This window comes from Saccopteryx leptura, chromosome 11 (assembly GCF_036850995.1).
Source record: "Saccopteryx leptura isolate mSacLep1 chromosome 11, mSacLep1_pri_phased_curated, whole genome shotgun sequence".
NCBI classification, from domain to species: domain Eukaryota; kingdom Metazoa; phylum Chordata; class Mammalia; order Chiroptera; family Emballonuridae; genus Saccopteryx; species Saccopteryx leptura.
Window position 1 is genome coordinate 11273892 of NC_089513.1, and position 13099 is coordinate 11286990.

Here is a 13099-nt window from a genome sequence, read left to right on the forward strand (position 1 = left end):
CTGTCCCTGTCTGTCCCTCTATCTGTTTCTCACTCTCACTGAAACAAACCAAAATTTTTTTAAGTTCCAGGAATTAGTATTAACAGTTCAATTCTTTTCCCAAGTCTTCCTCAGTATGGTTTCCAGAGCCTCCAGGTTTCCGCCCTGGCCCACCGGGAGCTGTCTGCACCCTTCCACGTAAGCAGGCACACTTGCTGATTGTTTCCCTTCAATAGCAAAATATGGTAGAAACAATTTTAAAAGATCTACAAGGAAGAAACATGCTGGTGATTTCAACTGATCCTTCTCATGACAATGTGTAAATGGACATAACATTGTCAGGTTGAGAAAGAATACAAACAAAACAAAGTCATAACGCGCCGGCTGCTGTGAACAGGAGAGATCTGGGGAAGAGGGAGTCATGTTGTGGTCATGCAAGAACTCAACGGGCTAAAAGGTCTTGGGCTGAGCAGGAAAGAAACATTAATGTGGCCTAGAATCCAAACTGCCTCTTCCTGACCTTGGTTTCTTCCCTACTGCCAATGAATTTATGGAAAGTTGCAAATAGCCAGTGAGAGTTTTTTGAAGACAATGATCTTTGATATGCAATCTAAAGATTGAAAGAGATTATATTTTCTCTCCAATTAAATCTTCTCTAACCTGGTGTCTAGTGCCTGCAAGATGAGTAGGCAAGATCCAACTCGTCGTGTGGAGTAGATTCCCAGGGAGGGTGGGAGAGACCTGTGTGATCGTGATTTGCAGCAAGAGTTACTGAAACAAGGGCTGCATGTTTATACCAATCAGCAGGGACAGAGAGCGAGACACACCACGTGCACTTTCCCCCAGAGATGCTGCTGTTGGTGTGAATACCCCTATAAATAATTGCAGTCTACCAAGTTAACAGGAGTGCATGCATTTAAATGGACACTCTGTCATCCAAATCCATGTACTACAGCAGTGGTCCCCAACCCCTGGGCCGTGGACCAGTACCGGTCCGTGGGCCATTTGGTACCGGTCCGCAAAGAAAGAATAAATAACTTACATTATTTCCATTTTATTTATATTTAAGTCTGAATGATGTTTTATTTTTTTTTAAAATGACCAGATTCCCTCTGTTACATCCATCTAAGACTCACTCTTTTTTTTTTTTTTTTTTTTTTTTTTTTTCATTTTTCTGAAGCTGGAAACAGGGAGAGAAAGTCAGACAGACTCCCGCATACGCCCGACCGGGATCCACCCGGCACGCCCACCAGGGGCGATGCTCTGCCCACCAGGGGGCGATGCTCTGCCCATCCTGGGTGTCGCCATGTTGCGACCAGAGCCACTCTAGCGCCTGAGACAGAGGCCACAGAGCCATCCCCAGCGCCCGGACCATCTTTGCTCCAATGGAGCCTTGGCTGCGGGAGGGGAAGAGAGAGACAGAGAGGAAAGCGCGGCGGAGGGGTGGAGAAGCAAATGAGCGCTTCTCCTGTGTGCCCTGGCCGGGAATCAAACCCGGGTCCTCCGCACGCTAGGCCGACGCTCTACCGCTGAGCCAACTGGCCAGGGCTAAGACTCACTCTTGATGCTTCTCTCGGTCATGTGATACATTTATCCGTCTCACCCTAAAGGCCGGTCTGTGAAAATATTTTCTGACATTAAACCGGTCCGCGGCCCAAAAAAAGGTTGGGGACCAACCACTGTACTACAGCAGTAATGCAAGGTAGACAGGTGCAGGCAGGCACAAAATCATAGTGTGACTGAGACCGTAGGTGGGTTTGAAGCATTTACAGAAGCTGATCTCTCTTGGGGAGGATGTATGCAAGGCTCTAAAAGTTTTTTATAATCTCCTCTTTGTCTTTCCTTTCATCTCAAGGCTGTTATTTGCTAACCAATTCAATGATGTTCTTTTGTTTCACTAGTTCATTCTGTGGAAGAGGAAGCCTCTAAAGGTGAAACTACCCCTCAAGGTCACACAGCTAATTAGTAGCAGAGAAACACATCTTCTGACGAGCAGAAGGCTTATACCAAGGGTTGGGAACCTATGGCTCGCGAGCCAGATGTGGCTCTTTTGATGGCTGCATCTGGCTTGCAGACAAATCTTTTTATATATATAATTTTATTTTTTTAATGGGGTGACATCAATAAATCAGGGTACATATATTCAAAGAAAACATGTCCAGGTTATCTTGTCATTCAATTCTGTTGCATACCCATCACCCAAAGTCAGATTGTCCTCTGTCACCTTCTATCTAGTTTTCTTTGTGCTCTTCCCCCTCCCCCCAACCACCACACTCTTGTCTTTTTTTTTGTTTGTTTTTTTTTGTTTTTTTTTCATTTTTCTGAAGCTGGAAACGGGGAGAGACAGTCAGACAGACTCCCGCATGCGCCCGACCGGGATCCACCCGGCACGCCCACCAGGGGCGACGCTCTGCCCACCAGGGGGCGATAATCTGCCCATCCTGGGCGTCGCCATGTTGCGACCAGAGCCACTCTAGCACCTGAGGCAGAGGCCACAGAGCCAACCCCAGCGCCCGGGCCATCTTTGCTCCAATGGAGTCTCGGCTGCGGGAGGGGAAGAGAGAGACAGAGAGGAAAGCGCGGCGGAGGGGTGGAGAAGCAAATGGGCGCTTCTCCTGTGTGCCCTGGCCGGGAATCGAACCCGGGTCCTCCGCACGCTAGGCCGACGCTCTACCGCTGAGCCAACCGGCCAGGGCTACACACTCTTGTCCATGTCTCTTAGTCTCGCTTTTATATCCCACCTACGTATGGAATAATGCAGTTGCTGGGTTTTTTCTGATTTACTTATTTCACTTCGTATAATGTTATCAAGATCCTACCATTTTGCTGTAAATGATCCGATGTCATCATTTCTTATGGCTGAGTAGTATTCCATAGTGTATATGTGCCACATCTTCTTTATCCAGTCATCTATTGACGGGCTTTTCGGTTGTTTCCATGTCCTGGCCACTGTGAACAATGCTGCAATGAACATGGGGATGCATGTGTCTTTACGTATCAATGTTTCTGAGTTTTTGGGGTATATACCCAGTAGAGGGATTGCTGGGTCATAAAGTAGTTCTATTTTCAGTTTTTTGAGGAACCACCATACTTTCTTCCATAATGGTTGTACTACTTTACATTCCCACCAACAGTGAATGAGGGTTCCTTTTTCTCCACAGCCTCTCCAACATTTGCTATTACCTGTCTTGTTAATAATAGCTAATCTAACAGGGGTGAGGTGGTATCTCATTGCAGTTTTGATTTGCATTTCTCTAATAACTAAAGAAGATCAGCAACTTTTCATATATCTGTTGGCCATTTGTATTTCTTCCTGGGAGAAGTGTCTGTTCATGTCCTCTTCCCATTTTTTTATTGGATTGTTTGTTTGTTTGTTGTTGAGTTTTATGAGTTCTTTGTATATTTTGGATATTAGGCCCTTATCTGAGCAGTTGTTTGAAAATATCATTTCCCATTTAGTTGGCTGTCTGTTTATTTTGTTATCAGTTTCTCTTGCTGAGCAAAAACTTCTTAGTCTGATGTAGTCCCATTCATTAATTTTTGCCTTCACTTCTCTTGCCTTTGGATTCAAATTCATAAAATGCTCTTTAAAACCCAGGTCCATGAGTTTAGTACCTATGTCTTCTTCTATGTACTTTATTGTTTCAGGTCTTATGTTTAGATCTTTGATCCATTTTCAGTTAATTTTAGTACAAGGGAACAAACTGTAGTCCAGTTTCATTCTTTTGCATGTGGCTTTCCAGTTTTCCCAGCACCATTTGTTGAAGAGGCTTTCTTTTCTCCATTGTGTGTTGTTGATCCCTTTATCAAAAATTATTTGACTATATATATGTGGTTTTATTTCTGGGCTTTCTATTCTGTTCCATTGGTTTGAGTATCTATTTTTCTGCCAATACCATGCTGTTTTGATTGTCGTGGCCCTATAATATAGTTTGAAGTCAGGTATTGTAATGCCCCCAACTTCATTCTTTTTCTTTAGAATTGCTTTGACTATTTGGGGTTTTTTATAGTTCCATATAAATCTGATGATTTTTTGCTCCATTTCTTTAAAAAATGTCATTGGAATTTTGATGGGAATTGCATTAAATTTGTATATTGCTTTGGGTAATATGGCCATCTTGATTATATTTATTCTTACTAACCAAGAACAAGGAATATTCTTCCATCTCATTATATCTTTTTTGATTTCCCTTAACAATGGTTTGTAGTTTTCATTATATAAGTCCTTTACATTCTTTGTTATGTTTATTCCTAGGTATTTTTTTGTTGTTGTTGCAATCATGAAGGGGATTATTTTTTTTGAGTTCATTCTCAAATGTTTCATTATTGGCATATAGAAAGGCTATGGACTTCTGTATGTTAATTTTGTATCCTGCGACCTTACTGTATTAGCTTATTGTTTCTAGTAGTCTTTTTGTGGATTCTTTGGGGTTTTCGATGTATAGGATCATATCATCTGCAAAAAAGTGATACCTTTACTTCTTCTTTTCCAATATGGATGCCTTTTATTTCTTTGGCAGACAAATCTTTAATAAAAAAATAAGGTTAAAAATATAAACATTCTCATGTATTACAATCTATTCACTTCCTACGGCTCATGCTCATGGTTGCAGGAGCCAATCACAGCTGTCCTCCAGGACAACACCAAATTTTTATTGGATAATGCGTAATGTACACAGGTTGTTGTGAGGTCAGGAAGTAAACGTCCTTCCTTTTAATTAAATAGTCAGCTAGCTAATTGCAGAAACCCTTTGGACGAAGAAGATGGCTAAAAGAAAAAAAAGATGAGGAGTATCATACTTTTCAGCAGGAATGGACAGAGGAATTCACCTTTGTAGAGACAGCAGGTTCTGCAGTGTGTCTAATATGCAATGATAAAATTGCATCGATGAAACGGTCAAATATAAAGCGACACTTCGACACATGCCATTTGCATCAAAATATCCAGCAGGGGACAGCAGGAAGAAAGCATGTCAAGAGCTACTGTGCAGAATGCAAGCTAGTCAGCAGCAACTCCATGTTTGGACCCAACAAGGTGACTGGAATTCGGCTAGCTTTGCTGGTGCTTTAGCAATTGTGAGAAATGGAAAGCCATTCACAGATGGGGAGTATGCCAAAACATTCATGCTTGATGTTGCCAATGAACTTTTTGACGACTTTTCAGATAAAGAAAAGATAATCAAATGAATAAAAGATATGCCTCTGTTGGCAAGAACTGTTCATGATCGTACCATCATGATGGCAAATCAAATTGAGGCAACACAAGTGAAGGACATAAATGCATCACCCTTCTTTTCTCTCGCTTTGGATGAGTCAACAGACGTAAGCCATTTATCCCCCAGTTCAGTGTGATTGCAAGGTATCCTGTCGGTGACACACTATGTGAGGAAAGTCTTGCTGTTTTACCTAAGAAAGAGACAACAAGAGGGGAGGATTTATTCAAGTTTTTCACTGAGTTCGCTAAAGAAAAAAATCTACCAATGGATAAACTTATTTCAGTGTGTACTGATGGTGCTCCATGCATGGTGGGGAAAAACAGAGGATTTATAGTGCTTCTTTGTGAACATGAAAAGAGACCCATCCTAAGTTTTCACTGCATCCTACATCAGGAGGCAGTAGGTGCTCAGATGTGTGGCGAGAAGCTTGGTGAGGTGATGTTGCTGGTCATTTGGGTGGTCAACTTTATTGTTGCCTGAGCTTTAAATGATCGCCAGCTTAAAACACTGCTGGATGAAGTTGGGAATAATTATCCTGGTCTGCTTCTGCACAGCAATATGCATTGGTTGTCAAGAGGGAAGGTGCTCAGCCATTTCGCGGCTTGTCTGAGTGAAATCCGGACTCTCCTTGAAATAAAAAACGTCGAGCATTCTGAGTTAGCTAACACTGAGTGGCTCCTGAAGATCTACTATCTTGTGGACATGACTGAACATCTGAACCAGCTCAATGTGAAAATGCAAGGTGTTGGAAATAGTCTTATGCCTTTAACAAGCAGTGTTTGCATTTGAAAACAAGCTGGAACTCTTCATCGCTGACATTGAAACAGGTCGTTTACTACACTTTGAAAAACTGGGAGAGTTTAAAGATGCATGCACAGCAAGTGACCCTGCTCAACACCTTGATCTCCAGCAGCTAGCAGGCTTCACATCTAATCTCCTGCAGTCATTCAAAGCGTGCCTTGGAGAATTTCATGAGCGCACTCATCTTTTTAAGTTCATCACCCATTCACACGAGTGTGCAGTGGATAGCGCCGACCTGAGTTATATCCCCGGTGTCTCTGTCAGAGATTTTGAGCTACAAGCTGCTGACCTGAAGGCCTCAGACATGTGGGTGAATAAGTTCAAGTCACTGAATGAAGATTTGGAAAGACTTGCATGACAGCAAGCAGAGTTGGCGAGCAAACACAAGTGGGGAGAAATAAAAACACTTCAACCCGCAGACCAGCTGATTGTCAAAACTTGGAACGTGCTTCCCGTCACATACCACACACTGCAGCATGTGAGTATTGCTGTACTGACAATGTTTGTCTCTACGTATGCATGTGAATGGTCTTTCTCACATCTAAAGAACATTAAGATCAACCTACAACCACGTTTAACGGATGAAAGTCTCAATGCCTGCATGAAGCTTAACCTCACCACGTATCAACCAGACTACAAAGCCCAGCAACACCATGCAGCACCAGAAGTCGCATTAATGGTAAGAAGTACTTTATTCATCATTGGTTAACAACAGCATAACAACGTTATTAAAAAGAATTCAGAGACTTATTTTACTTTAAAAGTGTTGGTCTTACATAAAATGCACACATTTACTTGTATTTAGTGTTAAACATATTGTATGGCTCTCACGGAATTACATTTTAAAATATGTGGCGTTCATGGCTCTCTCAGCCAAAAAGGTTCCCGACTCCTGCTTTATACCCTGGCTATGTAATCCTCCCTGTATTCTTGCTGCAGCCCATATGCTGCAGGGTAGAGATGAGGAAGAACTATCCTCTCAGCCTGCAGTGTTCCTCCCCTGTGCAGAAGTCTGGAGGACTAGATAAAGCCGTCCCTCCCACTGGTGGGGTGACTTGAGGGGCCCCAAAAGTCACCATGTGTATGAGTTTTCCAAGTTACTGCAAACCGGGTAGCCTCAAACAACAGAGATTTACTCTCTCGCAGTTCAGGAGGCTCGGAGTCTGAAATCAAGATGTCTGAAGCCTCCAGGGTAGAATGCTTTCTGGCCTGTTCCAGCTTCCTGTGGTTGCTGCCGTCCCTGGCGTCCCTTGGCTTGTAGCTGTGTTAGTCTAGTCTCTGCTTCGCTTGTCATGTGGCGTTCTCCCTGTGTGTCTCTGTGTACTTTCTGTCTCTTATATGGACATGCTCTTTGGATTTAGAGCCCACCCAAATCCAGGATGATATCGTTTCAATCTTTACCTTCATTATACGTGCAAAGGACCTATTTCCAAGGGAGGTCACATTCTGAGGTTTTGAGTGGACATGAATGGTGGAGAAACTCTATTCAATCCACTACATCATTTATCCAGAAATAACAAGCTAATACTGGACACTAAATCTAAAGCATCATATATATATATATATAAAGAGGAAATATTGTTCTTCTATTTATATATATATATAAAGAGGAAATATTGTTCTTCTATTTATATATATATATATAAAGAGGAAATATTGTTCTTCTATTTGTGAAACCTTGTGATGGTCTATTGCAAACCTGAAATTCTGAAGTTAAAACTCCCCAGCAAAAGACTAAAAGGCAATAAGAAGTACTCAATAAGGTTTTAGGCAAATAATATAATTTCTTTGTGTTCTTTTCTGGGCCAGGCATTGCATTCAGTGATTTACTTGGATTATTATATTGAATCCTTTCAAAATTCTCATGAGTCCTGTACCATCATGTACCTTTACAAGTGACGACACTGAGGTTCAGCAGCACTGCTCATGCGGCCAGACTTAACGCCGCCCGGTGCTTAGTCTCTGTGTCACCTGTGGGGCTCCACACCTCTGTGTGTCTCCTTGTAACCTGTAATGGAGAGGAGCTACAACCAGTGGATGTTGAAAATATCAAAAGTGGGGCCAACAGATATATGAAAAGATGCTCATCTTCTTTAGCTATTAGAGAAATGCAAATCAAAACAGCAATGAGATACCACCTCACACCTGTTCGATTAGCTGTCATTAGCAAGACAGGTAATAGCAAATGTTGGAGAGGCTGTGGAGAAAAAGGAACCCTCATACACTGTTGGTGGGAATGTAAAGTAGTACAACCATTATGGAAGAAAGTATGGTAGTTCCTCAAAAAACTGAAAATAGAACTACCTTATGACCCAGCAATCCCTCTACTGGGTATATATCCCAAAAACTCAGAAACATTGATACGTAAAGACACATGCAGCCCCATGTTTATTGCAGCATTGTTCACAGTGGCCAGGACATGGAAACAACCAAAAAGCCCATCAATAGATGACTGGATAAAGAAGATGTGGCACATATACACTATGGAATACTACTCAGCCATAAGAAATGATGACATCGGAACATTTACAGCAAAATGGTGGGATCTTGATAACATGACACGAAGCGAAATAAGTAAATCAGAAAAAACCAGGAAGTGTATTATTCCATACGTAGGTGGGACACAATAGTGAAACTAAGAGACATTGATAAGAGTGTGGTGGTTACGGGGGGGAGGGGGGAATGGGAGAGGGAAAGGGGGTGGGGAGGGGCACAAAGAAAACAAGATAGAAGGTGACAGAGGACAATCTGACTTTGGGTGGTGGGTATGCAACATAATTGAACGACAAGATAACCTGGACTTGTTATCTTTGAATATATGTATCCTGATTTATTGATGTCACCCCATTAAAAAAATAAAATTATAAAAAAAAAAAAAGAAAAAAAAAGAAAATATCAAAAGTGGGGATTCCATATCTGATGGGGCTTATGAGTTGGGATGAAGATACTGACCAGGTAAGAACTGGTCTTTGGGGTCAGACTACTTGAATTCAGACCCACTAATCAACCATTGCTTAATAGCTGAGCGTATTCGTTTTGTCTTACTATGATTACCAATGACCAGACACCTTGTGGCTTAAAACAACACAAATTCAGTTCTGGAGTTCTAAAATCAAGGTGTTAGCAGGGTTGCATGTTTTCTGGAGACTCTAGGGAATCATCTGTTCCTTGCCTTTTCCAACTCGTAGAGTCTGCCTGCCTTCCCTGGCTTGTTCAGGGGGCTCCCAGACTGTGCTCAGGTTAGATAATTTGCTAGAAAATCTCACAGAACTCAAACTCACTGAAAGCTGTTATACTCATGCTTTTGGTTTATTATAGAGAAAGGCTACAGATCAGATACACTGGATAAAGGAAGAGACAGAGCCAGGGAGGGTTTTAAATGCAAAGTTTCTGTTTTTCTCCCCCCATGGAGTCAGGACACATCACGTCCTGACATCGACGGGTGACAACACACTGCCATTCAGGGATGCTAACCCAAACCTTGAGGGTCAGAGTTTCTACTGGGGCTTCATTACATAGGCCAGAGCCTTTGTAATGGATCTCATTCTCCAGTCTCCTGTCCCCAGCCCCTCTGGGTGTGACGTAAAGCCGCAACCCTAAATTACATCATTGATCTTTCTGGCATGGCCTTCCCCCACTCTAACCAAACTCATCCTTATCGAGATCACCTCTTAAAAGCCAAGGGCAAAGTCCCAACCTCTTTTTGGGTTAAAAAAATTAAAAATTTTTTTCACAACATTGTCCCAAGAAGCTGAATGACTCAATTGAGGTCACATGGCTCAACCAAAGTATTTAAATTATTAAGATCCAGTAATTCTTAGGCCCTGGCTGGTTGTCTCAGTGGTAGAGTGTCGACCTGGCGCGCAGGAGTCCTGGGTTCGATTCCCGGCCAGGGCACACAGGAGAAGTGCCCATCTGCTTCTCCACCCTTCCCCCTCTCCTTCCTCTCTGTCTCTCTCTTCCCCTCCTGCAGCCAAGGCTCCATTGGAGCAAAGTTGGCCCAGGTGCTGAGGATGGCTCTGTGGCCTCTGCCTCAGGCACTAGAATGGCCCTGGTTGCAACAGAGCAACACCCCAGATGAGCAGAGCATCGCCCCCTGGTGGGCATGCCAAGTGGATTCCGATTGGGCGCATGCGGCAGTCTGTCTGACTGCCTCCCCGTTTCCAACTTCAGAAAAATATTAAAAAAAAAAGATCCAGTAATTCTTCATAGCCTTTAATGAATCAATAGAGCATAATGATTAATTAAGAGTTTGGATTCTGAAATCAGACTGGAGTGAGGGTCTTTCCTTTACTGGTAGATGAACTTGGGCGAGTTCCCACCATCTTTCTGCCTTGGTTTCCTCATTTATAAAATGGGGACAAAAAATAAAGAACCCTAACTCATAGAGTCCATATTTATAAAATACTTAAAACTATGTCTAGCACATATTTGATAATCTTAGTTTTCAATATCATTAAGCAGAAAACACGATAAATCAGAAAGCAAAATTTATCTAGCATCCTCTCCCCTTCCTCCTCCCACCTAATTGATAGCTGATATGTTTCCAAACCTTTCCTATTCATAAACAAGCAAATGCTATTACATGTACCCTACAATCTCATTTTAACCTTAGACTTTCATCAACAGTTCATTATTTCTAAGTGAATAACAACTTCTGAAATGATGTAAATATTGAATGAACATGAGAAAGCTAAGCAACAAAATGTGACTACATTTTGGGTTTGCTCACGGCTGAATTATGTGAGCAGCTGAAAGCCACCTGGGTTAGAGAGGCTGGGAAAGTGTTTTTGATTTGTGTTGAGTCACAGTAACGAATGTTTGTCCCCCACACCATCCTGCCCCAGCGCCCCGATTCTCTCATCACACAGGAGGATAGTATTTTGTCAGGAAACATGGCTTTCCTGATATGGAGGAAGAAAAACAGCCCTGTGGAGATTTCTGCTCACCTCAGTGGCAGATTTCCAGTTTTCTAGCTGTGAAGCAGCAAAACATTGCTTTGAGCTGTTATGCCAGAACTGAAAAGAGTTATGTGTTTGAAACAAACAAACAAACAAACAAACAAACAAACAAACAGAACAATGATGTTTAATTAAGGGAAAATTTGATAAAGTTCCTACTCTATGCCAGGTACTAGGTGGGTCAGTCGGCGAGAATGAAATCAGAATGACATCAGCTTGGGCCCCCCAGGTCCTCCAGCCTAGCAGGCCCCACACATGCATAGGGCATGACAAATGACACTCTGAACAGATGTTCAGGCTCGGGACGTGGAGCTGCATCAGAAGCACTTAATTCTGATAGGGCCACGTGAAAGTGGGACCTTCAAGCTGTGTCTTGAATGATTTCTGGGCCACGTGGCGGTGGAGAGCTCCTACTTCATGCAGGGCAAAACCATGGCACCACCTGGTCACCAAAGATTGATGAGAGCACCTGACCAGGCGGTGGCACAGTGGATAGAGCATCAGACTGGGATGCGGAAAACCCAGGTTCAAGACCCCAAGGTCGCCAGCTTGAGCGTGGGCTCATCTGGTTTGAGCAAAAAAAAAAAATAATAATTCACCAGCTTGGACCCAAGGTCGCTGGCTCAAGCAAGGGGTTACTCGGTCTGCTGAAGGCCTATGGTCAAGGCACATATGAGAAAGCAATCAATGAACAACTAAGGTGTCGCAATGCACAACGAAAAACTAATGATTGATGCTTCTCATCTCTCCGTTCCTGTCTGTCTGTCCCTGTTTATCCCTCACTCTGACTCTCTCTCTGTCTCTGTAAAAAAATAAAATAAAAAAAAAATTTCTTGTATGACCTTGTCTTAGTCTGTTCAGGATGCTACATATAACAAAAATGTCAGATTAGGTGGCTAATAATAAAAAAAAAGATTGATGAGAGCAAGAGAGAATCGCTGAGTCAAGGCTGGCAAGACCTGTGGCATCAACCAAGGAAAGTGACCCAGTCGTAGGAGTTTTCCTTTTCACTCCAGAGAGAAAGATGAGGGTATGCCTGCCTGTGTTTGCAGGGGGGTGCACAGGTGGCCGAGTCCTGAACCACTCTACTCTGCAGAAATGACTGCTTCCTCTCCCTCCATTTCCGGTAGAAAGCTAATTGAGTAAACTACAGGGGGTCCTCAGGTTACGACAGTCTGACATACGACGTTTCCAGTTTACAAACCTCACTCTTATAAAAAGTTTTAAAAATGGAGGTGTGAGTGTTTCGGCTTGCGCCGTAAGCATTGTACTTACAGACTCCGTGGGCGAACTAGTTTGGCTGAGCGCGGCGGAAGAATACGCAGTACAGCATACAGTACAGTGTGTTTATGCCCTTTTCCTTTTTCTGTGGCTTAGTTGTGTTTTTATGTTTTAGATTATGATTTTACAAGTGTGTTAGGGTAGGTGAGTGACTTAGGCTAGGGTGTGTTTCAACTTACACCAAAACTCAGGTTATGTTACTGTTGTAGAAACGGAACTGTGTCGTAACCCAAGGACCCCATGTAATAATATTTGGCACTTACAGAGGTACTTCTTAACCTTACAAGAGAGTTGTATGGTCATCAGCATGATTTGTACTCAAAACAACCTTATGGGAGAGGTAGAGATGGTGACACTACACCCCCAGTGAGGGCAGTGGAGCCCAGCGTCGTGGTGTGAGCTGCTGAGTCAGATCACAATTTTCCGAATGTCTCTCTCAGTACTTCATCTCAGTTTTCTGGGTTTCTTTCTCTTCTTTCTTTCTTTTTCTTTTTAATGGGCAAGAGTCTTTAAATTGCAAGGCACGCTGGTACCATTTGCATTTTAAGAGGCTTACATTTTTAATATTCTTTTCCATCTCACTGGAACATATCGGGAAGCTGCACTGCTTTTATTACGGCGCATTCTGCATGTGCCCTCCCTCCCCCTTGGATCCTCACCCTTGAAGAGCCTGGGCAGCGCTGGACTTTCAGGGACTCAGTAAGGACACTGAGAGAGGTCCAGCAACCAGAAAACGTTCCATCAAGCAGAAGTGGGCCAGAGCCCACCCGTTGTGCAATCCCATTATGTGCTGGAGACAGCAGACGATGGATTTGGGATCCAGCAGCCCAGGGGCTCACGGTTTACCTAGCATGCCCTCTG